Source organism: Papio anubis, chromosome X (genome assembly GCF_008728515.1).
Source record: "Papio anubis isolate 15944 chromosome X, Panubis1.0, whole genome shotgun sequence".
NCBI lineage: Eukaryota > Metazoa > Chordata > Mammalia > Primates > Cercopithecidae > Papio > Papio anubis.
This window is the reverse complement of record NC_044996.1, coordinates 111,166,600-111,173,806: the sequence shown is the minus strand read 5'-3', so window position 1 is coordinate 111,173,806 and position 7,207 is coordinate 111,166,600.

Below are 7,207 nucleotides of genomic sequence, written 5' to 3'. Positions count from 1 at the left end.
CATGATTATCTCAACAGATGCAGAAAGGCTGGCCGGGCGCGGTGGCTTAAGCCTGTAATCCCAGCACTTTGGGAGGCCGAGACGGGCGGATCACGAGGTCAGAAGATCGAGACCATCCTGGCTAACATGGTGAAACCCCGTCTCTACTAAAAAAAATACAAAAAACTAGCCGGGCGAGGTGGCGGGCGCCTGTAGTCCCAGCTACTCGGGAGGCTGAGGCAGGAGAATGGCGTAAACCCGGGAGGCGGAGCTTGCAGTGAGCTGAGATCCGGCCACTGCACTCCAGCCTGGGTGACAGAGCGAGACTCTGTCTCAAAAAAAAAAAAAAAAAAAAAAATTCAACACCGAGATAAACTAGGTATTGATAGAACATATCTCAAAATAATAAGACCTATTTATGACAAACCCACAGTCAATGTCACACTGAATGGGCAAAAGCTAGAAGCATTCTCTTTGAAAACCAGCACAAGACAAGGATGCCCTCTCTTACCACTCCTATTCAACATAGTATTGGAAGTTCTAGCTAGGGCAACCAGGCAAGATAAAGAAATAAAGCATATTCAAATAGGAAGAGAGGAAGTCAAATTGTCTCTCTTTGCAGATGACATGATTGCATATTTAGAAAACCCCATCGTCTTAGCCCAAAAACTCCTTAAGCTGATAAGCAATTTCAGCAAAGTCTCAGGATACAAAATCAATGTGCAGAAATCACAAGCATTCCTATACACCAATAACAGACAAACAGAAAGCCAAATCATGAGTGAACTCCCATTCATAATTACTTCAAAGAGAACAAAATACCTAGGAATACAACTTACCAGGGATGTGAAGGCCTCTTCAAGGAGAACTACAAACCACTGCTGAAGAAAATAAGAGAGGACACAAACAAATGGAAAAACATTCCATGCTCATGTATAGGAAGAATCAGTATTGTGAAAATGGCCAAACTGCCCCAAGTAATTTATAGATTCAATGCTATTCCCATCAAGGTACCATTGACTTTCTCCACAGAATTAGAAAAAACTACTTTAAATTTCACATAGAACCATTAAAGAGCCTGTATAACCAAGATAATCCTAAGCAAAAAGAACAAAGCTGGAGGCATCATGCTACCTGACTTCAAACTATACTACAAGGCTACAGTAACCAAAACAGCATGGTACTGGTACCAAACCAGATATATAGACCAATGGAACAGAACACAGCCCTCAGAAATAATACCACATGTCTACAACCATATGATCTTTGACAAACCTGACAAAAACAAGCAATGGGGAAAGGATTCCCTATTTAATAAATGGTGTTAAGAAAACTGGTTAGTCATATGCAGAGATTTATTTATTTTTTTAATAAGGGACATAAAATTCTGTATTTATTGAGTTTTAAAATATCCATCTATGCTTATCAAGCTAAATACATTGACTTTTGAATTGTAATTATAAAATGTATAAATGTGTATCATTGTTCTTACCTGATAATAAAATATTTGGTTATCTCATTTTTGTTAGAACAGAGTAATGTATTTAATATAAACTATAAATTAGAATCTAAAGTCTACAGTGGGAGCTAAAATTACTATTAGAGTTTGAAAAATGAGGTAATATTTATGATATTATAGCTATTTATCACTGGGCTTTCTATTCAAAGACAATTCTGCTGGGGGTGATTATAATATTTTAATTATGGTATGATTAAGATGCAAATGTGTAAATAGAAATTTAAGTTTATCTTGTAATATCTTTTAATTTTTTGACTACCATAATATTTTTAAAGACATTCTGTTAGCAAATGTATATTGTTATTACATTGACATAAAGGAATATATTAACACAGAAGAGAACAGTGGCATAAAAATCTATCTAATATTTGGATTCTGAATCTAAAACAAACAGATTATTTTGCATTAGGCAAATTTAATAGTTTTTTTAATTTTTAATACTATGAATAAAAATTATTTTATATGTTATATGCAGTACATATATGTGAGAAAAATATTTCTATTCTTTCACTCTGAAGTTTAATTTTAAAATATTGAGATTAAATATTAAGCATCAGTTGTATTTTCTTAAAATTTTGTAAAATTCATTGCTATCATAAATGAGAAAATTACAAAAGTAAAAATAACCATAAAATTAAGGAAGAGTTATTTCTTACAAATATGACTCTTCCTCATACCTATTTTAGAATACATAAATAAGAAATCTCCTCTCTTAAATATCTATATAAGTCACTCTTAATATTACTTGTTAATGATACTTTTATTTGTAACTATCTCTAAGACAAAATAGATTATATATTGACTTAAATATGTCAAGGTAAGACTTTCCACCAAAATATTAGATCTCTTCCATTTCTCCAAAGGTGTCTTTGCCAATTTTGATATTAGATATTAGTGATTTACCTATATTAATTATAATTCATTTACCCACATATAACTTACTGTTTCATTATTTATTTAAATATTTATCTTCACATAATACAGCCATGAACTGCATAACAACGTTTGGGTCAATTGCATATTTGAAGGTGTTCCCATAAGATTATAATGGGGCTGAGTTCCTATCACCCAGTGATATCTTGATGACCTTGACTTTGTGTAGACTTAGGATAATGTGCATGTTTGTGTCTTAATTTTTAATAGAAAAGTTTACAAAGTAAAAACAAATAAAAATTTTCACAATAAAAAAGCTTGTAAAATAAGGATATAAAGAAAGAAAATATTTTTGTACTGCTGTACAATGTGCTTGTGTTTTAAACTAAATGTTATTTTCAAAGAATCATAATTTTAAAAAATTAAAAATTTTATAAAGTAAAAATATTCCAGAAACCTAATGTAATTTACTGAAAATGAAAAATATGTTATAATAAATTTAGTGTAGCTTAAGTTTAAAGTGTTTTAAAAGTCTTCAGTAGTGTACAGTAATGTCTTAGCCCTTCATCTTCACTCACCATTCAGTCACTGATTCACCCAGAGAGACTTCCGGTTTTCCAAGCTCCATTCATGATAAGTGCCCTATACAGTTGTATCATTTTAAAAAATCTTTTATAGCATATTTTACTGTATCTTTTATATGTTTAGGTATGTTTAGACATACAAATACTTACTATTGTATTAGGATTGCCTCCAGTATGTACTACAATCACAAGTACAGCTTTATAGCCTATAAGCAATAGGCTATACCACATAGCCTAGATGTATAGTAGACTATACCATTTAGGTTTGTGTAAATACACTCTCTGATGTTTGCATAACAACAAAATTACCTAACGATGGATTTCTCAGAATGTGTCCACTTATTTAAGTGACACGTGACTGCACTGTTTATGAAATATATTCCTTAGTATCTATTTTAATATAGTGGTATATAAATGAAATAAACTGATAAGTCTCTTGACTGATAAAGTCCATTGTGACACAAGTGTCTGTTGCCAAGGTGCCTTGTGTCCTCTAGCCTGCTGGAGTTACCTTGAGCTTTAAGATCGAAATAAAGCTGGCCGGGCGTGGTGGCTCAAGCCTGTAATCCCAGCACTTTGGGAGGCCGAGACGGGCGGATCACGAGGTCAGGAGATCGAGACCATCCTTGCTAACCCGGTGAAACCCCGTCTCCACTAAAAAATACAAAAAAACTAGCCGGACGAGGTGGTGGGCGCCTGTAGTCCCAGCTGCTCGGGAGACTGAGGCAGGAGAATGGCGTGAACCCGAGAGGCGGACCTTGCAGTGAGCTGAGATCCGGCCACTGCACTCCAGTCTGGGCGACAGAGAGAGACTCCGTCTCAAAAAAAAAAAAAAAAAAAAATCGAAATAAAGCAAGTCACATTTCACACTATATGAAATCCAGTGTCCATAGCATCTCTGAGGATCTTTGGAAAACTCATTTTTCTTCTTTATCTCTGGTTTTATTTTCTTGCCCCCTTGATCTTGCATGTCTCATTTGTATCTTACCTCTTGTTAAAGCCATCCTTCCACATACTGAAGTTCAAACTTATCTACTTTCTAGACAATTTTGGCAGCCCAAATTGATGCTTCATTATACAGAGTAATTCAGTTATCTTTACAGTATCCCAGAGTATGCCCTAAAGATCTCCTCTATCATGTTCACAGCAGTATATCAAGGTATTTTCTTTAACAAAGGGCTATACACAGAATGAGAATATGCCACAATCTTAGGAGGCAAACGTATCTGTAGCCTGCTATGATTTTAAATAGCATTTTTCTCAGCTACACATATAATTACTTGATACTATGACACTTTTGATGGTTAAAAAGCATCACAAAATTAGTGACAGTTTTAAATGAGCAAAAGAACAAAGGTCTAAAAGAAGAATGAGTATTTTTACATTGATTATAATACACACCTTGAGTACAAAATGTTTAGCAATAAAAAAATGTTATTTTTATATTGTTTTATTGTAGGTTTACTATGGAAATTACTTGTATATATGAATTCACTTTTTAAAATAACAATTTTCTAAGGTAAATATCATCTCCATTTTACAAAAGAGGATACCAAAACTCTAGGTATTTCTTAACTGCCCATTTCGTCTCAAATTCTGGTAGAAGTAGAATTTGCCATGGATCTTTCCACTCCAATTCCAACAAATCTTTCTACTACACTATTAGAGCAATTTAGAAAATATGAGATGTAAAACCTAAAATAAAGTATTTATATTAGCTATGAACAACGTGATAAGTGCATTTTCAGTGGTTGAGAAATGTAATCTCAAGAATATGTGTGCTCATGTGACACAGAAACTTGATAATGTCATTTCTGATAGTTGTGAAGGAAATGCTTCACTGAGAGTGGAAGATCAAAAATGGTTGGCTATGAGAAAGAAAAACTGAGGTGAACATTTTGGAAGGGTCATTCTATCAAAAAGACATAAGCAACATTTTGTAAGATTTTTTTTCTTTTCAAATTTCAAGTTTTAGATATGGGGGGTACCTGCACAAGTTTCTTACATGACTATATTACACCCAGATAATAAATATAGTAGACAATAGGTAGTTTTTCAACCTATGCCTCCCTCCCACCCTTCCTTGTCTAGTAGTCTGCAGTGTCAATTGCTCCCGTGTTTATGTCCTTATGTGGTCAATGTTTAGTTCCCACTTAAAAGTGAGAACGTGTGGTCTTAATTAAAATTGTGTATTCATATACAGACTGTATTCCATCATTAGAGTACTCTATTCTTATTCATGAGGAATATATTCCAAGACCCCCAGTGAATGTCCAAAAGCTCAGATGATATCAAATCTTATAAGCCCTCTGTTTTTACAATGTGATTACTGAGATAGCTACTAAGTCATTAACCAGAGGATAGTGCGTACAGCATGGATACTCTGGACAAGGGGATGATTCACATTCCAAGATTCTAGATTGTATCATGCTACACAGAACAGCACCCAATTTAAAAACTATGAATTGCTTATTTATGAAATTTTTCATTTAATATTTTCAGAATGCAGTTTGCTGCAGGTAACTGAAGCCACATAAATTGAAACCATGGATAAGGGGGCACTAATGTATATAGATTTTGACTCTGAATCTCTTCTATGTAACCTAATCATCACTGGAATAGTGTATCATTATGGAATTGGTTGTATTTTATTCCCTTTGTTTCCAATAACATTACTCAAGGATGTAGTAAGAAGAAACAAATTGTTAGGGTATGCTTTTAGGCCTCTGATAGAAAAATACACGAGTATAACAAGCCACAGGATACACTAGATGCATTTCTATGTGATGCTAATGTTTAGAAACATTTTGACTCTCTTTGATATAATCATAGTTTGAAAATATGTTGTGATATTTAAAAAGGAAAAGCAGCTGCTTTAAAATCAACCTCTCGTGGTAATCTCTAAGATTCTTATAGTTCTGTACCTCATTGTTTTTAAGTTATTGAATTTGAAGACATAATTTCAACTGAAAATTGAAAAGCCTCAAGAATGAAGAGAGTAGACTCTTACCGAATGTAGGAGAGCCAAAACCAAATAATAAAAACTGCTTGATTGAGCATGGCTATTGGGCCTAGAAGAAACCTTTCTGCTTGCTTTTAGCATGAAGAATAAAATATAAGAACAGTGAGATAGCTCATCTATACTTACAGAAAGTTCTAAGAACCTCCTACCTGACCCGAGTTTCAAGGTCTCTGAGAAGCATTGAAATCAGACCTGATTACCATGGCTCTGCTGACTTCCAGCTTGAACACTCTGTAACATAATTATCAACTTTAATAACAGTTTCTTGTCATGTTCACCCAGGATATTAAGAAAATTTATGAAGTATTAATGAAGCTTTTCAAAATCTAGACAGTTACATCATTAATAGTTCAAAATTAACCTATTCTCTATCATCCACCTAAATTTATTTTGAGAAATTTTAATGGTTTCCTTTAATTTAGCAATTCAGACAATAGAATACTGAATAAATAAGGGGACAGGTTCATCAAAGTCTTTGGCAGAATACAAAGAAGGTAGATTCTAAAAGGCTGCTCAAAACCTTAAAAGTTTTTAGGTATAGAAGATACTAAATTTTGGACCATGATAATCGTAAATTTCTTTTTAAAAGCTATATTTCATAAATCACCACAACAATTTTTTTTATAATCACACTATTTGGACATAAAACACAATATAAAGTAATATAAGATAAAACACAATTTTCAATGCACAAAGGTCAAATGTTCATTCCATTGATGTTGAACATGAAGAGGAGAAATAAGACCAACAATCTTCAAATTTTTAAATGTAACTAAGAAATTAAAGGCTGATGATTTCACTGGATGTTCAGCTTTAACTGGATAACAAACACTTTTAAGCATTTTATGAAACCAAAAATATTCATAATTTTAGAAAATGATTTTAATATTTGAGGATGGATCTTTTTTATATAAGGAATACTATAATACCTTTCACCTGAGGTGGGTGTTATTTGACACCATATTGCTTTGTTTTTGATTTTTTGTTTGTTTTGGACACAAGGTCTCACTCTGTTACCCAGCCTGCAGTGCAGTGGCAGAATCACAGCTCACTGAAACCTCAACCTCCCTGGCTCAAGCAGTCCTTCCACCTCAGCCTCCCAAGCAGCTGGAACTACAGGTGCACACCACCACACTCAGCTATCTTTTGTATTTTTTGTAGAGATGGGGTCTCACTGTGTTGCCTGGGCTCATCTTGAACCCTGGACTCAAGTGATCCTTCTGTCTTGGC